A 23,187-nucleotide genomic window follows, 5' to 3' on the forward strand; every position below is an offset into this window, starting at 1 on the left:
AATTATTGTGTGGATACATGATAATTGAATAAGAGAAACAGTTAGCTTGTTTCCAATTTTTGGATATCACAAGCAATGTCACCATGAACTTTGCCGTCTAGCTTTGTCCACGGATGTGGAATTGCTAGGTTACTGTTGAAAAGCAGAGGCAGCGTTTTGTCTCTAAGCCGTTTTACAAAACTGTAAGACCTGGAAACTCAGATACATATAAACCAAATCGAAAAAGAAAATAGCCTCCATTACTGAATACCAACAACCTATTCAGCATTGCACGAGGTGTTTTCTATATATTATCTCCGAGCAGCACAGTTATCTTCTGGGGTATTATTATCCCCATTTAACAGATAACAAATTGAGGCTCAGACTGGAATAAGTAACCTGTTTTCAATGTGAAAACACTAATTACTGAATGTATATTTTTGACTGAACTCTGCTCTAAGAGTCTAAAAACTAGCATAACTGGTTAGATCATGGTATTATGAAGATGCAGTCCGCAGGAACCACTGAGAGGTAAGTGAACAAGCTTGACTGTGTCCCATAGCCACAGCCTATTTCCTTAATTTTGCAAAGTCAAGGTCAAATATATACCGTAGGTAGCCAGAGGAAAGGGAACAAATCTTTATTAGTTCTAGGCACTGAGCTGGGCACTTTACATGTAGTCTCTCAGTAAAGCTCTGCAAAAATGTGCAACATGGCAACATCCCCATTTTATAGATAGGAAATTGAGGTACAGAGTTTATGGTAATTTACTCAAAGTTACCTGGGCAAGAAAACAGCCAAGTCAAGATTTGAATTAATGTTTAACTAAAGAAAAGAAAAGTCACCTTTTTTCTACTTTTCTATACCAGAGGAGGAAGTAATTAAGAGAGAACTAAATAAATGTATCAGTTTAAATCACTTTACTTCTTTAGTAAAACAACCTTCGAAAGCCAATGCTAGGTGTATACCCTGCAGAAAGTTATAAAATAATGCTCAAAAGATCACATAGTATGAATCCATTAAGGAATATGTCATAACTCATAAAATATTTAAAGTTACTCTGTTGTCCCATAATCCAAATAAGTTTATTTACTGATTTTAAAAAATCAGGCTGGGCATGTTGACTCACACTGGTAATCTCAGTACTTTGGGAGGCCAAGGCAGGTGGATCACCTGAGGTCAGGAGTTAGAGACCAGCCTGGCTAACACGGTGAAACCTTGTCTCTACTAAAAATACAAAAAAATTACCCAGGCATGGTGGCAGGTGCCTGTAATCCCAGCTACTTGGGAGGCCGAGGCAGGAGAATCCCTTGAACTTGGAAGGTGATGTTGCAATGAGCCGAGATCGTGCCACTGCACTCCAGACTGGGCAACAAGAGCGAAATTCCAACTCAAAAAAAAAAAATCATCTTTTTTCCCTTTCCATTTTGCTTTGGACCTCCCTCATATTAGTCAATATTCCTTTTATCAACACGTAATTTTATTCTAGACTATTCAACTGTCGATATCTTTCTGATGTGTCTAACCATTTCATGACAAATGTGGGCATTATGGCCAGGGTTTACTTGGTCCTGCCCCTTTGGCCTCAGTTGGCTGGGCAAGGGATAGACACCTGGCTCAAACTGGGCCAATCAGAACCTCAGTCCAGGAAATCTGGAATTGGATCCAAGAGTATAAAAACTTGGTTGTTTATGGCAGCCATTGTTTGTGTGTGTATGGAGAAAGGGAAAGCCATCTGCAGAAAGAATGAGGAAGACAAGTAGCTAGAAGGAGGCAAGAGAGCTGGGTGTGGTGGCTCGTGCCTGTAATCCCAGCACTTTGAGAGGCCAAGGCAGGAGGATCACTTGAGGTTAGAAGTTCAAGACCGGCCTGGCCAACATTCAACCTTGTCTCTACTAAAAAAATATGAAAAGTAGCTGGGTGTGGTGGTATGTGTCTGTAATCCCAGCTACTTGGGAGGCTGAGGCAGGAGAATCGCTTGAACCCAGAAGGCAGAGGTTGCAGTGAGCCAAGATCATGCCACTGCACTCCAGCCTGGGTGACAGAGCAAGACTCCGTCTTAAAAAAAAAAAAAAAAAAATGGAGGCAAGAGAAATCATGTGGCCTAAGAAGAAAAGCTTCAGAAAGTTGTCAGGGTTCCTAATATGTTTTCCAGTCACTTATAGTCCTTTTCACTGATCTGGGTGAATATTTGTCCTTAAGTTTCATAAAACACCCTGTATTCCTTAAAAAAATCCACTTTTTTTTCCCTCTTGTAAGCTAAGAGAGAGGATTCTGCTACTTTTACTTATTTATTTTTGAGGCAGAGTGTCTCTCTGTAATGCAGGCTGGAATGCAGTGGCACGAACATGGCTCACTGCAGCCTTGACCTCCTGGGCTCAAGTGATCCTCCTGCCTCCACCTCCTCAGTAGCTAGGACTATGGGTACATGCCATCATGCCTGGCTAATTTTTATATTTCTGTAGAGACAGGATCTCACTATGTTGCTCAGGCTGGTTTGGAATTCTTGGGCTCAAGCAACCTGCCTGATTTGGACTTCAGAAGTGTTGGGATTACAGATGTGAGCCATAGTGCCCAGCTGGATTCTGCTTTTTGCGACTAAAAGCATTTTCATAAGACACCACTGGTTTCTATGCCAAAACCAAAACAAAAACGTTCCAAAGCATAGACTCTCCAAATGATGTCATTAATATGAGAAAGTAATCTACTCATAATCACTGAGGTTTCCATTGATGACGACACAACAATCAAGAGAGGCTGACATCTGGGGAGGGGCATGTGATGAACGACTACACGGGGCAGGCTGGAGAGGAGAGAGCAGATGAAATAGAGAGAAAAACACCAGTTACAGGTCTGCGCAGCACACACGGTGTTCTGTATTCACTACGTTCTTTCCGTTGTGGAAAGATGGCTCTGCTGGTAGGTCAGGGGGCTGATTTGAAGGTCGCTAGCAACAGAAAGGCCTGCCCTTGTAACTTATTTAAATTGGAGGTTGAAAAGTGATGGATGCATTTGGTTCATCACAACAGTGCTTATGAATAAATATTAGTTGATAATATTAGAAATCAGGTAATGCCACATAATTAAAAACCAGATGATAGCTTCTTTTGACAAACGGTAAGACCTGAAAATTCTGGGCTCAGTTTCCTCCATGGCAACATTTGGCCAGGGCAGGGCAGAGAATTTCTCTATTTGAATAAGGTTTGTGGTCTCTGGTTCACTCAAATGTACATATGACCTGCCAGACTCTTGGGAGTGAGTCTTGACATCTGAGTGACCAAACCCTGATTTAAGTGGTGCCAGAGAAGAGACACAACCATCACAAACAGAAACTCTGCTGTGCACCAGGCAAAGTACTTGACATTTAACACTCATTAATGTATAGACTTTTTAACCTCTATGCTAACTTATCAAGGTGGCATCCCCATTTTAACCACCAAGAAATTAAGGCCTGAGAAGTGATGTAAATTGCAAAGAAGTTCTAATGTAGTTATACTCTGGATCAAAATCATAGTTTCTCTCTTACAAGCTGTGTTACCTCAGAGCAGTTACTTGAGCTTTCTGAAGCTTATAAGAAATATCCTGACAGCATTCGATCTGAAACTCTGAGAATGAAATCAGCCACTTCTGAGGCCCACAATTATTGTAGTCCCATTTGTTTGAAAACTGACAGCTACACTTTTATGTAATCTATATGTTCTCCCCCACCTCCTTTTTTTTTGAGGCTGAGTCTCGCTCTGTTTTCCAGGCTGGAATGAAGTGGCATGATCTCTGTTCACTGTAACCTCTGCCTCACAGGTTCAAGCTATTCTTCTGCCTCAGTCTCTCAAGTCACTGGGAGTACAGGTGTGTGCCACCACGCCTGGCTAATTTTTGTATTATTAGTAGAGACAGGGTTTCACCATATTGGCCAGGCTGGTCTCGAACTCCTGACCTTGTGATCCATCCGCCTTGGCCTCCCAAAGTGCTGGGATTACATGCATGAGACACCATGCCATGCCTGTATTTTACCATTTTTAATAAATGCATTTTTAATGGGAGGAATATTACCCATTTTAAAGAGGATAAATAATAGGTAAAGTTAAAAAGCCGCTTAACAAGCACATGGCAGAAGAATTCTCCAGAGCTGCTGTGGGGGAAAGAAAGAAAGAGAAGGAACCACCGGTTTCTGAGAGTCTTCTGTGTGCCTGGCACCTAGTAAGGAACTTTACGCCAATAACACCACTCCTAGGCACTTTCTATATTCTAGGTATTGCACTAAGCACTTTACATAATCAACTCTCATGATGCTTACATGAGGTGGGTACTCTTAGCACTCCAACTGATGCTAGAGAGATAATAAATAACAAGATTCATAAATGTCAGAACCAGACCCAAATCCAAAGCCCAAAGCGCTCAACCACTTAGCAATACAGATGGTACTACACACACTGTAAAGCGACAAATGGTGAGAAAGCTTCCCACGCAGTCCATTTTCAATGGACCAGATGAGTGGGTAGAAAAATGAAAACAAAGAATCATGAAGCAGGCATGAAAACTCATTTCACTTACAGAAAAAAATAATTTGAACAGAAGTAGTTAGAACTGCGGACTTAATAAATAGAAAGCATCTTAGAAGGTATCTATTAACCACTGCTTACTTGAAACATGGAGAAACTAAGAAACTGATGTGCCCAAAGCCACACAGCTAGTTAATGCCAGACCTGGGCTTGAAACTCAGAACTCTGACTCTCAAGCCAGAGCGTAAGTGAAGTGCACAAGGTTACTCATATAATAAATACCATCTTATTCAAATGAACTTTTTCCCCAACAGGTCAATTAAAAAATTTGTTAAATTATAACAACAGACAGAAAAAAATAAAACCCTAACTGGGCATTTTAAATTTAATCTTAAAACCTGACCTGGGCCAGGTGTGTGGGCTCACACTTATAATCTCAGCACTTTGGGAGGCTGAGGCTGGAACATCCTTTGAGCCCAGGAGTTTGAGGCCCACCTGGGCAACATAGTGAGATCCCATCTCTACAAAAAATTAAAAAATTAGCTGGGCATTGTGGTGTGTGCCTGTAGTCCCAGCTACTTGGGAGGCTGAGGCAGGAGGATCACTCAAGCCCAGTAGCAGTTCAAGACCAGCGTGGGCAATACAGCAAGACCCTGTCTCTAAAAACAAAAACAAAAACAAAAATAACAGGAGTTATATTTGAAGGGAGCTGCATTTGGAGCACAATGATTATATTTACAAATACAGGATCATTTCTGAACCCCCAGAGACTATCAGAATAGTTTCCGAATTGGCACCTACGTGGTGGCAGCTAATAGCAGCAATGCTTCACGTGAAATAAAAAACATATTTTTTAAAAAAGATCTCTTTGGAAAACTTCTCTTCACATCCACCCTGAGTTGATCTGCTTCCCACCACCTTCCCCCCTCACTGAACCCCAAGAATTTGAAAGCAAAAATTACAGGTGTTGGATTAAAACTCCCACCTCGGTCTGCAGCTGGCCTGTGTTTGCTCCCCAGCTGATAAGAGTCAGTCCTCAGATTGCAAGTGCTGATTACTGGTGAAAAGACTTCATCCATCTGGTCAGTGGTTAAATGAGGAAGATCAGAAGGGAAGTGAGAATTGGCTATAGGCCAGACGTCTGGTTTTAAGGACGGCCCCGATGCGGCAGCCCATGTTGGGGTTCAAGTCTATATGAGAACACACTCCCCGACCCTGGCCTCCAATCCCACTGCCTGGTTTAGGAGATGAGAGAGGAGAGTGGGTTGGTAAGAAACCAAAAGGCAATTCAAGACAGAGCAGTATGGAACCATTTATAATAACCGGGGTCAGCTTAAAAGGCAACAGGAAGTAAATACAAAAAAAGACCAAAATCCCAGCCTACTTTGGTTTTGCTTTAGTTGTTTTTCAGAACAGAAACACATGAAATTGGTAAGAAAGCAGCAAGCTTTTAAAATTTTTTTCTCTTTCTCTCTCTCATTCCTTTTGACCTTTTTGAAAGCTTAGTGAGAAGGGGCCTGCTTCATAAAAATGCCTCCTCAGGGTTTTCTGTGCAGCCACCAACTAGAGTGAAATCTGCCGTCTGGAAGGGTGAAAACCCAGCTATCTAACCAGGTTCTGCACTTCTGGCTGAGCCCTACAATGGTTCAAAACTGTCCAAGAACTTGATTGCTTCATTCACCACTGTCTCTGCAGGGCCTAGAATGGTGCCTGGTATATGGTGAGACAATGGTATATAAATATCTGCTGAGTTAAGAAAGCCTTAACTTTTCAGAACCCAGACACAGCTAACACTGACATAAATACATTCACAAATGATTATTTTTTCCACACAGGGTCTCGCTCTGTCACCCAGGCTGGAGTATGGTGGCATGACCACGACTCACTGCAGCCACGACCTCCCCAACTCAAGTGATCTTCCCACTGCAGCCTCCCGAATAGCTGGGACTATAGGCATGTGCCACCACACCTGGCTAATTTTTTGTACAGATGGGGATCTCACTATGTTGCCTAGGCTGGTCTTCAACCCCTGGGCTCAAGCAGTTCTCCTGCCTTGGCTTCCCAATCTGCTGGGATTACAGGCGTGACCCATTGCACCTGTTTCACAAATGATTTAAATGGACAGGACAATCCAAAGCGAGGATGTTCCAGGCAACTCCCAAGCCTTGGCCCAGAAAAACTCACACATAAAAAACAACCTTTCCACCCAAAGAACAAGCTATGTTATTAAACTCCTCATCAGATGAGATATTCTGGAGGAACTGGAGAGCGGGAGAAGGATGTATCTAGGACGTTCTTACTTTGGGATCTATTGAGTGGATGGAGTTTTATATTTCACCCCAATGATGTCAACCCTAGCTGAACAGGGCCCCTTTATATCATCTCTGGGTGTTGACTGAATATGAGCTATTGACACTCCCGTTCAGAGAATGGCCTAGACTGACACAGATGTCTCCAAACAGAGTCAGCTGTGATTTTCCTTCAAGTTCTCTTAAGACAGTGCCTACCCTCCCAATGTGCAATCACTGGAGACTTCTTTCTTAAGTGTCAATAAACGATTCTCCTAGCTTCTGCCAAACACTTACTACATGCCACACAAGTATGGATTGCTTCACATGTGCAGTCACTTCTTTCACGATGTTAACAACTCTACCAGGGAGAGTCATTGTTTAGATTCCCCCCTCTTTTTTTCCTTTTTTTGACACAGGGTCTTGCTCTGTCACCCAGGCTAGAGTACAGTGGCACAAACATGACTCACTGCAGCCTCTACCTCCTGGGCTTAATCAGTCCTCCCACTTCAGCCTCCTGAGTATCTGGGACCACAGGCATGTGCCACCATGCCTGGCTAATTTTTTTTTTAATTTTTTTAGAGGTGAGGTCTTGCTATATTGCCCAGGCTGGTCTTGAACTCCTGGACTCAAGCAATTTTCTCATGTTGGCCTCTCAAAGTGCTGGGGTTATGGGCATAAGCCACTCTGTTTAGATTTCATAGATGACCAAACTGAAGTGTACAGAGGTTAAGTGGTGCCTGGTCACACAGTGATGAAGTTGGGTAGAATCTCAGGATCCATCAATCATACCAAAGCAGGGCTCTTGTACACGTCTTGCAGGTTCACTGGCAGTGGACAAGGAGAAAGACAATGAGAGAGGAAGAAAAGCAGGCAGTGTGAAAGAAGCAAATGAGGAAAGAAAAGTGAATGAGGGAAGAGGGGAGGAATGATAAAGAGGAGAATTCAGTTTGCCAAAGCTGAAATTGAGTAATTCAGTAATTTTCCTTAAGAGAAATGCTAAATAATGATAATGATAACAGCCGCTGACTGTGTGCCTGATAACTATCCCAAATACTTTCATTTATTTACAAGGCCTTATGGCTGGGCACAGTGGCTCACACCTGTACTCCCAGCACTTTGGGAGGCTGAGGTGGGCAGATCACCTGAGGTCAGGAATTTGAGACCAGCCTGGCCAATATGGCGAAATCCCTTCTCTATGTCTTTTAAATAAATTCTCATAACAACACTGCAAGGTGGATCCCATTACCAGCTTCATTTTATGAATGAGAAAATTGAGGCTCAGAAAGGTACATGGCTGACACCCTACAAGGTCATAGGGCCAGAAAGAGGCAGAGTAGGATGTAAAAATCCAGGTGTTCTGACTCCAGAATCCATGCTCTCAAGTGATATATTACTCCTGTATAAAGTATTTCCTATCTCATACATCCTACATATTAAATCACATGTAGCTTAGGCACTTAACATATCATCTTAATTGCAAAGCCTAGCACACTGCTCTGAAGAACTTGATCTAGACTTACCAAACTGGAGTTGGCTGGTTCAGGTCATTGTCTAGAGGCAAGGCCAGAAGAGGAGCGAGGTTTTACAATCACCATCCCTTGGCTACTTCTGGCCCCACACTGATGAAATATGGGCAGCTGCTAAAAACGGTGTCTATGTTTGCTATCGACCTTCCTTGGGCAGTCAGGATGGAATTAATCTCCACCTGTTGGCCTGCTTCCATGGCTCTGTCAGGCCTATGTGAACACTCAGAATACAGGATGACATTTGTCAGTTATGTGGCCTCCTGGACCTGACTCCACATTACTCTGGGACTAAGATGTAGCCTAGCACACAGGTAATTAATTCAGCCTGGAAAAGCTCTGGATTATGTGTTCATTCATTCACTCAACCAATATGTGCTGAGCACTTTCTAAGTGCAAAGCACTGTTCTTGGTACTATTATATACCAGCCGATAAGACTGAAAGAGCACTATCTCTGGAGCTTGCCCTACAGTTCTCAACCTCAACACTGCTGGTATTTGCAGACAGGTAACTTATTATCGTGGAGCATAGTCCTGGGCACTATAGGGTGCTAAGCAGCATCCCTGACCTCTACACTAGATGTCAGTAGACTCTACCCCATATGTCTCCACACTTTGCCAAATGTCCCCCGGGGCACAAAATCATCTCTTTAGAGAACTGCTTTAGAGGTGAGGAGAAGTAAAGAAACCGTTAACAATTAAACAAATAAGGTATTTTCAGAAAATAAAGGCTCTGAAGTAGATATACTAGCAATGGAATTGAGTTCTAACTCACTTCTCTTTACCCAGGAAGCACAAGAAATGAGGAAATTGATGGAGATGGCCAGGTGTAGTGGTTCCCTCTTGTAATCCTAATGTTTTGGAAGGCTGAGGTGGGAGGATTGTTTGAGTATAGGAGTTTGAGATCAGCCTGGGTAACAGAGCGAGACCTTGTCTCTGCAAAAATTAGCCAGGCATATACCTGTAGTTCTATCTACTCGAGAGGCTGAGGCAGGAGAATCACTTGAGCCCAGGCATTTCAAGTTGTAGTAAGCCATGACTGTGCCACTGCACTCCAGCTTGGGCAACAGTGAGGCACTGCCTCAAAGAAAAAAAAAAAAAAAGAAAAAGAAAAAAATAGATGGTAAGAACTTATATTGGACCACTGCTCTTGGTCAAGTGGCTCCAAGTGGAGATTGGAGGGCTGATGGTGTTTTCTGAACATTTAACTGCATGCTCCTTTCTGCCTGGCAGAGGTTTGGAGAAAGTAAACAAGAAAGGCTGGTTAGTCAGTGGACAGCCATTGCTGCAACTCCAGTGCCAACCTGGCAGGCAATTCCAGCCAGCTTTGGGCAGACATTCCCCGGAGAGGGCATTCTCATAAATGACAATCCCTTATCAGAGTCTAGCCTGATCTTATAAGTCTGGTAAAAAGAAAAGCCAGGTTTTAAAGGAAGAAAGAAACAAAGCAACTCAAAGCCTGGAGCTGAAGGCCATCAGCAGATACCAGCCTGGTGTCAATGAGATATGTACAGGATTTAGAGTCAGGAGGTTTGAGTTTGTGTCCCAGCTGTGTCATTTATCTAAGAGAACATCATGGTTTCTCTCTAAATCTCAGTTTCTGCCCCTATGAAATGCGAAGGATAAAAATCAGTCTCATTTATCTCTGCCTCTTATATTAAGGGAGGTTGAACTTATTATAAACTATACCTTAGAAGCATAGATGATAATCGTATCATCAGTAATACACTATTCATTGAGTATAGGTTAGGTGTTAGGGTCTGTGCTAAGTGCTTGACATGTATTACCAGTTTACCCTTACCCTAGTGCTGTGAGTACTACTATTAGTGGAAATAATGTCTAAGTTATTGAATACTATCCTGTTCTCCAGAAATGGTTATCTGAAGTTGCTTAAGTGCTTATTTTTCCCAGGAAAAAAAGTTTTCCTAGATCATTATTATTTGAGACAAGGTCTATCTATATTACCCACGCTGGAGTACAGTGGTACGACCATAGCTCACTGTAGCTTCAGCCTCCTGGGCTTAAGCAATCCTCCCACCTCAGCCTCCCAAGCAGATGGAACTACAGGTATACACCATCACACCTGGCTAATTACATTTTTTTTTTTTTTTTTATTTTTATTTTTTTTTGTAGAGACAGGGTCTCACTGTGTTGCCTAGGCTAGTCTTGAACTCTTGGGCTCAAGTGATTCTCCTGCCTCAGCCTCCCAAAGTGCTGGGATTATAGCCATGAGCCATCATGCCCAGCCTCTTCTGCATTATTAAGACATCAAGCAGTCATATTTAAGTTAAAAATCAACCAACAGTTAAACCCTGGAGAGACCCAAAAACTTAATATCTGGGGATTCACTCAATCTGATTTTCCCAGTGATAACAGACTAACTTACAACCAACCATTTTTAGCTGCCCATATGTCCAAAGCTGGGGAAAGAAAGTGGTAAACTCTAACACTTAGCTGATTGTGACCAGATCATGTCTTGGGTCAGGATACCTTTGCTCTCACCTACATGAAATGCAAGTTAATATGTGTTGATGGCTTTGTCTATGTCATGCATGTTTACATACATTTTCTCCATTGAGCTCTCAAACCTACCCTGTGAAGCAGATAGTTTCCACAATATGAGATTCCACGAGGTTGAGAATAACTTGCCTGAGGTCCCACAGTTCATATGGGGCTGGGCCAGCTCAAAAAGATGCTCAACAAACAACATAAGAGGGAAAAATCAGGGCATATATCTACATGGAAGAAACTGCAGTGAAAAGCAAGATTCTCTCTATATTCTGACTGTGCTTCTCCAATTAGAAGCTCATATTAAGCACCAAGAAGAGACTGTTTAGCATTTATTTTCAGAAAAACACGCAGGATATTTCTGCTGTTCCTCTCCAGAAAGAAACAGCCTCTTTGCTTAAAACCACTTGTTAGGCTGTATTTTTAGGCGTCATGGTACAGTATCAATGAGTCAAAAAAAATGGGAGGGCACGGACACTGTAAACAGGAAAAGTCACAAAAATGGAACGAAGAAAAGCTGAGAGCACAGTTTGCGGGTTGGGGGTGGGGGGATTTTCGTTTTCATGTGCAGTTCAGGTTAACCAGAAATGAAAGTTCTCCCGTCGCCTTGTAGAAAATGGAAATTTTGGCTTCAGTGATTATGCAAGTAGCAGACACCCTGTGGTTTGGAAACTTTTTGCTTTGCCAACTGTCAGTTTTCTCCTTTCCCATGAAAAACAACCTGTAGGAAGGAGTGAAAAAGTACTGCGTCTTTCAAAAACTTAAAAGTCTCAAGTGTAACGTGTGTGAAGAGATATTGAAAATGAACTGCAGTACTTGTAATTTAGATATTCTAGATACTGTCTATTCATAGTATAATACATTTAGAAATCTTGGGCTCAGTAGAAACCACCCATAAAGCAAACAAATCACATACATCCTCTGGGAACCTAAGAATTAGCAAAAATTAATTAGAAAATCAGAATCAACTTTACACTAATTATGGAGCACATGCTTACTGTCAGGGTTTTCATGTTTCCATTTTTCATCAACCCTGTTAGAATGTCTCTGATTTATGCTTTTTCAAGTTTCTTTATTCTTTGTGACTCATGTATAGGCAGAGGCTGAAATAAGTCCTCCTTAGGGAGTTTATAATTAAAACAAATGGATTGTATTAGGTCTAGAATCATAGCGTATCTCTGATTTGTTGGTAGAAACATCATATTTGGCTAAGGGTTTTAGAAAGGAAACACCAAATTGTAAAAACAAAAAAATCAAACTCATTTGGGACATATAGAAAAATTCTTAATCTTAACATCCAGGACTTGTTTCACTGTCACAGAAGAAATATTTCCTCTCAACTTAGAGGCTTCTAATATTTAGTCAAGAAAGTTCCTTGTTACCTAATGCAGGCTATGTTTTCAAAGGGGATTTAGGCTCTTTTTGAAGCCAATGTGGGATTCAAAGATTAAAACAAAACAAAAGTGGAAGCCACAGGTCAGGATAACACAGAAATATGAAAAAAGAGTCAAAAATAGATTCCTTGGCAAGCATCAGGCAACACAAGTGAGAGGAAAGAATCCTTTGAGAGAGAAATGGTGGTGGAGAGCTGGCTCTTGGCCCCTCATGAAAGCCCACTGTCCCATTTTCAAGCTGGTCGTAAGGTACAACCAGTTTTGAAGTACATAAACTTACAATGAAATAAATTGCATTAAAAGCAAAGGTAATACAACTCTTCACTTTCCAATTGTTTTACTACATTTACTATGATCTTTGCGCTTGTGGTTATGGAATCTGCATGGAAGTAACACCATTTAATGCTATGCTACTGCTCTTCTTTTCCCAAAACAGTAAGTCAGTCAAGGTGAGAGTATTTACACCACAGAAAATGGCAAGTGCTACAAATCAGTGCCCCTCTTTTCCAGAGGTGGTTGTGTCAGAGGCGTTCGCACTGGAGTGACTCCATCTTGCATGGGACCTGGGTAAAATAAGGCTGAGACCTACTGGGGCACATTCCCAGGAGGTTAGGCATTCTTAGTCACAGGATGAGATAGGAGGGCTGGTATCACAAGACACAGGTATAAAGACCCAGGTGATAAAATAGGATGCAGCAAAGAAGCCAGCCAAAACCCAGCAAAACCAAGATGGTGATGAAAATGACCCCTGGTGGTCCTCACTGCTCATTATACACTAATTATAATGTATTAGCATGCTTTAAGATACTCCCACCAGTGCCATGACAGTTTACAAATGCCACGGCTACATCCAGAAGTTACCCTATATAGCCTAAAAAGGGGAGGAATCCTCAGTTCTGGGAACTGCCTGCCCCTTTCCTAGAAAAGTCATGAATAATCCACCCCTTGTTTGGCATATGATCAAGAAATAATCATAAATAGCCATCTATCAGCCCTCGGCACTGCTCTGCCTATGGAATAGCCATTCTTTTGTTTCTTTACTTCTCTAATAAATTTGCTTTCACTTTCTATGAACTCATCCTAAGTTCTTTCTTCCTAGAGATCTCAGAACCCTTTCTTGGGCTGTGGATCAGGACCACTTTACAATAATAACTGAGAAACACTTACCAGCATACCAGTGGAGAAAGTGATGGTCCGAACACTCAGGATGTGGAGGCCATTGAGAGACCACATGATAAAGATGAGCAAAGAGAGGCTTCACGTTTAGAGAGACTTGTGTTCGAAGCCCAGCTTACTTAACTTTAGTAGAACTTACTATTTTAAATCTCTAAAATAGATTTACTAATACCTACCAGCGTTGTGCACAGAACATGGTGAACAGAGGCCAACATAAAGGTGACTGTTATAATTTATTTATTTTTATTTTTATTTTTTGAGACAGACTCTCTGTTACCCAGGCTGAAGTGCAGTGGCGCAATCTCACCTCACTGCAACCTCTGCCTCCCAGGTTCAAGCAATTCTCATACCTCATCCTCCCAAGTAGCTGGGACTACAGGCATGCACCACCATGCCCAGATAATTTTTGTATTTTTAGTAGAGATGGGGTTTCCCCATATTGGTCAGGCTGGTCTCAAACTCCTGACCTCAGGTGATCTGCCGACCTCGGCCTCCCAAAGTGCTGGGATTTGTTATAATTTATTATTAGGTACTGGGCTTAATACCTGGCTGATGAAATAATCTATACCACAAACCTCTGTGACACGAGTTTCCCTATGTAACAAATCTTCACATGTACCCCCCCGAACTTAAAAGTTAAAAAAAATTATTATTATACTTCAAGGAATCTGCAGCATGTAGCTCACTGATGAAAGTCTCCTGAGCTTGGATGGCAACTCTCATATCAGATCCTCTGTGTCATTTGCCTTTCCAGCTCTTTTGCCACTGGAACGTAAGCTCCACAAATACAGAGATTTGTTTCATTTCCTGGTGTTTTCCTAGCCCCTAAGACAGTGCCTAGCTCATCACAGGGCTCAATAAATATTTGTGGAATGGACAAATGAGTCAATTTTCCTTCATTTTCATCTGCTCTACTTCTGAGTTTTCTTCCCATTTGTACTTTGTAGGTCCCAACGGCAGCTGAGTGACTCCTTTGTCTTTTTTTAAAAAAATATTGTATAAATTCAAGGTATACAACATTATGTTTTCTTTTGCACTTTATTTTTATTTATTTTTATTTTTTGAGATGGAGTCTTGCTCTGCCACCAAGACGAGTACAATGGCGTGATCTCGGCTCACTGCAACCTCCACCTCCCGGGTTCAAGTGATTCTCATGCCTCAGCCTCCTGAGTAGCTGGGATTACAGGTGCACACCACCACACTAGGCTAATTTTTGCATTTTTAGTAGAGATGGGGTTTCACCATGTTGGTCAGACAGGTCTTGAACTCCTGACCTTGTGATCCATTTGCCTTGGCCTCCCAAAGTCCTGGGATTACAGGCATGAGCCACCATGCCCGGCCGCCTCTTTTTATATATATGTATATGTACACACACACACACACACACACACACACACACACACACACACACACACACACACACACATATGGGGAGAGAGAGAGAGAGTGAGTCTCACTATGTTGCCCAGGCTGGTTTTGAATTCCTGGGCTCAAGTGATTTTCCTCCTTCAGCCTCCCAAAGTGCAGGGATTATGGGATTACAGGTGTGAGTCACCATACCCGGCCTCTTTTGGCCCTTATTTGCTAGATGCCTCCCAGTAGTATTGCTGCTATCTTTCTGGAATCTTTTCCCTGCTGAAGGAGGCTGCCATGACCTTAAAGCACTGGTGGAAGACGTTTCTAGCTTTTTCATTCACAAGCAGATTTGAGCACATGTCATTATGCTCTGTCGGCAAGTTTCTCCCACTTCTGTTTCTGCTCTATTCTAATCTCAGTTCCGTTCTGCCTCCATCAGAAGGGACGTGTCTTGTGAGAGGAAATCTCACCCAACACTTGAGGCTGTATCCAGGGAACCAAATATTTTCCCCGGTGTCCCTGTCTCAAAGCTGTTTCTTAGACTTGCTCTTGAACAGTATTTCTGAAGGGTGGGGAAGGTGGAGTGGGGTCATTAAAAAGTGTTGGCGCTTCTGGTAAGAGTGGCCTGAACAGGGGATTATGCAAACTCACTGAAGAGTCATGAAATTCCAGAATTTGAAATTTCAATCACTCTTGCTTTTAGGCAAGGGATAATACTGTTCAGCCCCTTGGTGCAGGGCAGTGGTTGGGAACAGCCCCCAGGGAGTCACACAGGTATGATACTGATCCTGGCCTACCCTCTAACTAGCTGGTGACTTCAGGCAAGCCATGTCTCCTCTCTGAGTAGCTGCTGTAAAATGGAGATAATTTTGCCTAGTGTACCATTAGTATTCCATATTATTACTTTTTTTTTTTTTTGAGATGAAGTCTCACTCTGTCGCCCAGCCTGGAGTGCAGTGGCACGATCTTGGCTCACTGCAAACTCTGCCTCCCAGGTTCAGGCAATTCTCCTGCCTCAGCCTCCTGAGTAGCTGGGATTACAGGCGTGTGCCATCAATTTTTGTATTTTTAGTACAGATGAGGTTTCACCATGTTGGTCAGGCTGGTCTCGAACTCCTGACCTTGTGATCCACCTGCCTCAGCCTCCCAAAGTGCTGGGATTACAGGCGTGAGCCACTGCGCCCGGCCATATTACTTTTTAAAGTATGGTGTATTATTTAAGAAGTGTGAGGGTCAAGAGCACAGACTTGGACTTAAACCCCAGCTCTGCTCTGTACTACCTGTGTGGCCTTATACAGGTTACCTCACTTCTCTTGAGCCTTGGTTTTCTTGTCTGAAAACGGGGATACTAACAGCACACTCACTTCCCAGGGCTGGGTGGCATGAGATAAGGTATATAAAATGCTTAGAGCACATACTCCAGAAATGGTATATTAGTAATTATTGATAATGTCATCATACTTTTCACTAATAAAAACCAAGCAATTGATACAGAGTCCTTCATGGTGAATGCTCTCAAATGCCATGTTCAGGTGCTAGGCAGGTGGTGAGCAGGTTGAACTCTGTCCCCGGACCTTGCAGAAGAGAAGGGGGCAGGCAGGTGTGGCCACATACAAACCTGGTCTGAATGTCCCATCACCTCCTTGTCTGTCTGGGTTGTCTTAAATTTTCAAAGTGCTTTCACCTCTAAATTTCCTCTTTTGAACTTTACAAGGGGTCTTGATGTGCCAAAAATGTCATGCCCCCATTTTACAGATGAGATAATTGAGGCCCAAAGAAGTAGCTACTCAGAGAGCGCACATGGCTTGCCTGAAGTCACTGGCTAGTTAGAGGGAGGCCAAGATCAGGTATCATACCTGTCTGACTCCCCAGGGACTTCTTCCTCCCTTGTGGTTACAGAGGGTATATGAGACAAGACTCCTGACGGCAGTTCCTTTCTTTCTTTTCTTGATTTATTTTGAGACAGAGGTCTCACTCCATCACCCAGGCTGGAGGGCGGTGGTGTGATCATGGCTCACTTTAGCCTTGAACTCCTGGGCGCAAATGATCTTCCCACTTCAGCTTCCCAAGTAGCTGGCTGAGTAGCACCACCATGCCTGGCTAACATTGCCCAGGCTGGTCTCAAACACCTGGGCTCCAAAAATCCTCCCACCTTGGCCTCCTAAAGTGCTGGGATTACAGGCATTATCCACTGTGCCCAGCCAGGAGCTCCTTTTTTCTATTGCCTTAAATCAACTCCTGGTCCGCAACAAGAACATTCACCAAAAAGCGGAGTTAAAAAATACCAAACTAAAATACAAGCCAGTTCCCGTATGCAATGCTTCATCTTGTGCCTTTTATAGTTGGAAGGCTTCCACCACATTAAACTAGAACTGTAAATTGAATGCAGCTCTCCCAACCTAGGGATGCTTTTGGGAATTTGCAGTGCTCCATCGTTATGGTCTTGGCTGCCTCGATGGCTCACTCTGCCAGTCCCTGAAGCCTTTTATTAGACTGTAGTCAATGACAAAAATACACACTTTTAAAAAAAGTTGGAGAATTCTGCAACAGTCCTGGAGATAAAAGCTCTGTTTTTTCTGGCTTGTGAATTATTCCCACTATGGTCAGAGTCCTAGAGGCTTTAATGCACTGGAGCAAGCAAGAGTTTCATCAAAGAGAAATGATTTGCTTAAACAAGAAAAGGGAATCCCGTGGTGCAGACAGGGATGGAAGGTGGAGAAAAAAGATATGGATCTGGAAAAGTGAAATGAGCCAGATCATCCCCAGATTTCCACGAATATTTTGGCTGAGGATTAGAAATACTTACAGAACTTTCAGTTTGTTCTATTACAATGTCTTTGTGTTACAGCCAATTTGAGTTCTGCTTAGTTGCTACAGAAATTCATAGGCACCTCTTCTGCACACAGGAGTAAGCTATTAATTAAAGTTACATAGGGGGCAACTGGGTCTGTTTATTCACTATAATTGGCAATTACTCTAGTTTATCATTTCCTTCTTCTGATTACATAATAAAATACCCAATTTCCATCAAATTGTGAACATGGTCCATTTTTGCTGGCTTCATTCATTGTTTTGTTTGCTTTCTAGTGAATGACTTTTTCTTTTTTTTTTTTTTTGAGATGGAGTCTCCTTCTGTCGCCAGTCTGGAGTGCAGTGGTGTGATCTTGGCTCACTGTGACCTCCTCCTCCCAGGTCTAAGTGATTCTCCGGCCTTAGCTTCCCAAGTAGCTGGGATTACAGGCATGCGCCACCACACCCAGCTAATTTTTGTATTTTTAGTAGAGACGGTGTTTCACCATGTTGGCCAGACTGGTCTCAAACTCTTGACTTCGTGATCTGCCTGTCTTGGCCTCCCAAAGTGCTGGGATTAAGGCATGAGCCACCTTGCCAGACCATGAATGACTATTTTTTGAGCACCTACTCTGTGCCAGGCTCTTGAGGATAAAGTAGTGACTACACATTTTTGTTGGGGAGAGGGTGAGGGTGGGTGTCAGATAATTGAACCTTATGCCATAATTGAAATGGCGAGACATTATTTTTCTTTTATTTATAGATCATGAGATAATGTCATTTAAAGTAACCTTCCCACTTTCCCAAGAGAGCAGAGGCAAGGCTAAAAATGGACAATCCCTTGCATCCATTTCTAACAGACCTCTCTACAGTGACAAAAATGTCTAGAGTGTGCTGGCCACTGGATATGGCTAACACTCTTAGGATAATGGAGCTATGATAGGTGTGTCAGCCTCAAGGAGAGGCTCCAGAAGAAGCAAAGCAGGCTGGCTTCACGTCTTTCATTTCTGGCTATGTGGGCTTAGACATTTAATCAGCTTTTTGAGCCCTAGTTTCTTCATTTGTAAAATTGATGATATTACTCATAATCCTTAGCATAAAATCACCAGAGGTCCTCCTCCTTCCCTTATGCCTGGTTGTGATAGCCAGGGTAGAAAATAAAATGGTGGGGAGGCCAGGTGCGGTGACGCCTATAAATCCCAGCACACTTTGGGAGGCTGAGGCAGGCAGATTGCTTGAGCCCAGGAGTTCAAGTCCAGCCTGGGCAACATGGTGAGACCCTATCTCTACCAAAATAAATAAATAAAATAAAAAATAAATAAAACTGTGAGACTGGCATTAAATGATCTGGGGGAATTTAGGAAAAACATTTTGCTTCTTTGCTGTGCCTTTTGGATAACTCAGAGGTTGAGCACTGTCATCTGTAGGCCCAGTTAACGGTGGCAGCATTCTTCTTGCTGGGTACCTTCACTCAATGACCCCTGGGTTTCAGTAGTAGCTAAATAGGGGATTTGAAGTCTGAGCACCTGAGTCCAAATCTTAGCTCCACTGCTTTATCCACTGTGTGATTAACACCCATTCACATGTTCACAAATATTCATCAAGCTCTTACTGTGTTCCAGACTTTATAATAAGCTCTGGGGACTGAACAGTGACAGAAGCCAGAGAGTTAGGTACTCCTCTCTCAAAGACTTCCCAGCGAAGGAGACGGCCAGAAAACAAGCAAATCAAGCAACACACAGGGTGATTTCAGGTCATGTTAAGTACCATGAAAACAAGAATCCAGACTAATGTGATGTGGAAAGTTGTTACCTTTAGACAGAGCAGGCTGGGCCAGTAATCCCGGCACTTTGGGAGGCCAAGGCGGGTGGATCACGAGGTCAAGAGTTCAAGACCAGTATGGCCAACATGGCGAAACACCGTCTCTACTAAGAATACAAAAATTAGCCACGCATGGTAGCACGTGCCTGTAATCCCAGCTACTTGGGAGATTGAGGCAGGAGAATCGCTTGAACCTGGGAGGCTCAGGTTGCAGTAAGCCAAGATCGTGCCACCGCATTTCGGCCTGGGCAATAGAGCAAGACTTTCTCTTGAAAAGAAAAAGAAAAAAAAGAGTACAATAACAAAACAAAAAAAAAGTTATGCAACAATGTCTTCACCCAAGCATGTTCTGCCTCAGGGCCTTTGCACTTGTTGGCGCCTGTCTGGAATATGGTTTTCTCAGATCTGCCGAGGCTGACTCCTCATCATTGCTACCTCCGATTAGATGTTACCTCCTCAAATAGCCCTGCTTACTGTGAGGAGACCAGGATGGAGTAGGTGGGGCAAAAATGGAAAAATGAGAGAGAATCCAAAAGGCTTTTGCACTGGTATTCATCTATAACATGACCAACTTCATGTTACAGAAGTTGTTGTGAGGATCAAATGAGTGAATACCCACAATGGCTTGGCCGGGTGTGGTGGCTCACGCCTGTTATCCCTGCACTTCGGGAGGCCAAGGCAGGTGGATCACCTGAGGTCAGGGGTTTGAGACCAGCCTGGCCAACATGGTGACATCTATTCTCTACTAAAAATGCAAAAAATTAGCTGGGCATGGTGGCACATGTCTATAATCCCTGCTACTTGGGAGGCCGAGGCAGGAGAAATGCTTGAACCCAGGAGGCAGAGGTTGCAGTGAGCCAAAATTGTGCCATTGCACTCAAGCCTGGGCAACAGAGTGAGATTCTGTCTCAAAAAACAAAAACAGTGCTCGCTTTGGCAGCACATATACTAAAATTGGAACAATACAGAGAAGATTAGCATGGCCCCTGCGCAAGGATGACACGCAAATTCGTGAAGCGTTCCATATTTTAAAAAAAAAAAAAACAAAAACAAACAAACACGATGGCAAAGACATGAAATCAGCCTAAATGCCCATGAACGGTAGAATAAAGAAAATGTGGCACATATATGCCATGGAACACTATGCAGCCATAAAAATGTGAGATAATGTCCTTTGCAACAACACAGGTGGAGCTGGAGGTCATTATCATAAGCAAACTAATGAAGGCACAGAAACCCAAACACTGCATGTTCTCATCTATAAGTAGGAGCCAAATATTGAGTACACATGAATACCAAGAAGGGAACAACAGACACCAGGCCATACTTGAGGGTAGAGGGTAGGAGGAGGGTGAGGACTGAAAATCTACCTACTGAGTACTATGCTTATTACCTGGGTAACAAAATAATACGTACACCAAACCCCCAAGACACTCAATTTATTTACAGAACCAACCTGCATATGTACCCCTGAAACTAAAAGTTTAAAAACAACAACAATAAAACACCAATAAAACCAAATTAGTGAATAGCTACACATAACTTAGCATAGTGCTTGGCACATAATAAGCACCCAATACATATTAAAACTATTTTTCTCTGCCCCTTAGTTCTCTCTCCCAGACTTCTTATAGGTTAATACCTAAACACAGATCCCCATGCACCCCTCCCACCGCCATTTGCTTTAGATTCCTCTATTTATGCCAATGTGACTGATTCAGCTGGTCTGTGGGCTGGTAAACCTGTAAGATGTTTGCAAGCCTGCTTCAGGTCATGGTGAAAGTCCATGGTGTTCTATTCAGTTTCCTTTCATTTCCTTTTTTTTTTCTATGTTATTTATTAGCCTAGAAAATGAAACTTAATGTCAAACCCGAGTGTTTTTTTTTTTTTTTTTTTTGGTTTCCCGAAACCTGGAAAAACCTGAGATTTATAATCAGTTCTATCATTAACTTTGGACAGTTTTTGCATCCCTAAAATAAGAAGTTCCACATGTGGGGAGGCGACACGGTGGAGAGTTAAGCATGGACTTTGGAATCAGGCAAACGTGTGTGAGACCTAACTCTAGACACTTGCCGGCAGGACTTTGGGCAAGTCATTTAATTCCTTTAAGTCTGTTTATCTGAAAACTATGGATAATGACAGTATCTGCCCCAGAGAATGGAGGAGGCAACAGGAGAATTCATGGAAAGCACCCAGTGCCTGACACTCAGCACTAGCCATGATGACTATTCATTACCGAATCTGCCACAGGATTGATGTAGCTACGTGAATTAAGGAAAATAAAGGTATCCCAGCACTTAAAGTAAAATAAAAAAGAAAAAGAAAAATATAGTTCTGCAGGCCTCTGAAAAGGTGGAAAACGTTTTGGCTTGGGAGAGACATCCATGGGACAAGTCAGCAAAACAGATGAAACATCCCCAGGCAGGCTGCTCTCCATAACCACAATATTAAATTGATGTGAAATAATCCAGCCAGCTCAGGAGAACACCCTTCAGTGTCTTCATATCACAGGCATGTAAGTCTCCTGAGAGGGGATTTTTGACAAGGCAGTTTAGCTTTAGAGCCAACCAATTAGGTTCTGATTGAACCTAATTCAATCAGAAAAAAGCTCCCATCCCTGAGGCAGCCTACCATGCCCTGCACTGCCTGGTTCCTGCCCACTCTTCTCCTGGTCTTGTGTTAATTTCCTCTTACTCCCTGGGCCCCAGCCACGCCATCTTCCTCTGTAGGATCTCCTTTCCAGCTCAAGGCATGAAGAGGAGGGGAAAGTACCTGACCCAACTCATCTCTAAAAACATAGATTATAAGTCATTTTTTCATTTTTTAAAAAACTTTTAGGCTTAGGAGTACATGTACAGGTTTGTTATACAGGTAAACTCATGTCATGGGGGTTTGGTGTACAGATGATTTCATCACACAGGTACTAAGCATAGTACAGTACCTGATGGTTATTTTTTCTGATCCTCTCCCTCCTCCCATCCTCTACCCTCAGACATGTCTTGGTGTCTGTTGTTTCTCTCTTTATGTCCATGTGTTCTCATTATTTAGCTCCCACTTATAAGTGAGAACATATGATATTTGGTTTTCTGCATTAGCTTGCTAAGGATACTGGCCTCCAGCTCCATCGATATTTTTGCAGAGGATATGATCATGTTCTAAAAGTCATGTTTTCACAGGGGCCATCGTGCAGTGGTTATGGGTGAAGACCCTGCAGTCAGACCACACAGGGATCAAATCATTGCTTAGATGCTTTGCTAGTGTCACCATCATGGGCAGACAACTTATCTCTTTGTTACCTGGTTCCCTGATCTGCATCATGGAGGTAATACTGGTGCTACACTATGAGGTTTAAATGAGCTGATGCACAGAGTGTCTCAAATAGCTTTGGGTTCCATAGCTCTTATTATGAGTGCTATTGTCTTTTAGTTCTCTGTGCTTCTTTGTTGCATCACTTTTCACAATTGTGATTAAATAATGATGTACTTTGTTATTTAATATCTGCCTCCAGGTACTTTCTCTTGCTAACCACTGTACTTCCAGCATATAGCATGCACTTTGCAAAAGATGCTACTCAATAAACACCTGTTGAATAAAAAAAAGGAGTTGTATATTCATTTTATAAAAATTGGGAAGACACCATAGTCCTCTTTTTCATATATGATATTTAAAAGTATCACTGATCAATGGTTTCTTTTAAAAAGAAGGAAAAAAGAATATTGTAAAGCAAGATCCAAGGGTCTCCTTGAACCTCAGTCCTCGTTCTAATGAAGAGGGATGTTTGCACCTCGAGGTGGGTACTTGGAGATGTGCAGTTACCATGAACAGCCTCCTATTCTTCCAACTCAAATGC

At 42.5% G+C, this 23,187-nt stretch overlaps 1 protein-coding gene and 1 non-coding gene across 7 annotated transcripts in view; one reads left to right on the forward strand and one right to left on the reverse strand.

Moving 5' to 3' along the window:
- FRMD4B (FERM domain containing 4B) overlaps positions 1-23,187 on the reverse strand; it is a 364,030-nt gene that overhangs the window by 142,452 nt on the left and 198,391 nt on the right. Inside the window, exon 1 of one of the 6 annotated variants that reach the window (XM_032290460.1) lies at positions 5,464-5,683. The exons of the other annotated variants lie outside the window; for them this stretch is intronic. The gene's annotated coding sequence lies outside the window, so the exon portion shown is untranslated. Of the gene's footprint in view, positions 1-5,463; positions 5,684-23,187 lie in introns of those variants that run through there. 6 annotated transcript variants of the gene reach the window in all.
- On the forward strand, positions 20,262-20,368 carry LOC116559630. Its single transcript, XR_004272537.1, has one exon. It is a non-coding gene; the product is annotated as a U6 spliceosomal RNA (small nuclear RNA).

This window comes from Sapajus apella, unplaced genomic scaffold (assembly GCF_009761245.1).
Source record: "Sapajus apella isolate SASKATOON/1434 unplaced genomic scaffold, GSC_monkey_1.0 scaffold23, whole genome shotgun sequence".
Taxonomy (NCBI): domain Eukaryota; kingdom Metazoa; phylum Chordata; class Mammalia; order Primates; family Cebidae; genus Sapajus; species Sapajus apella.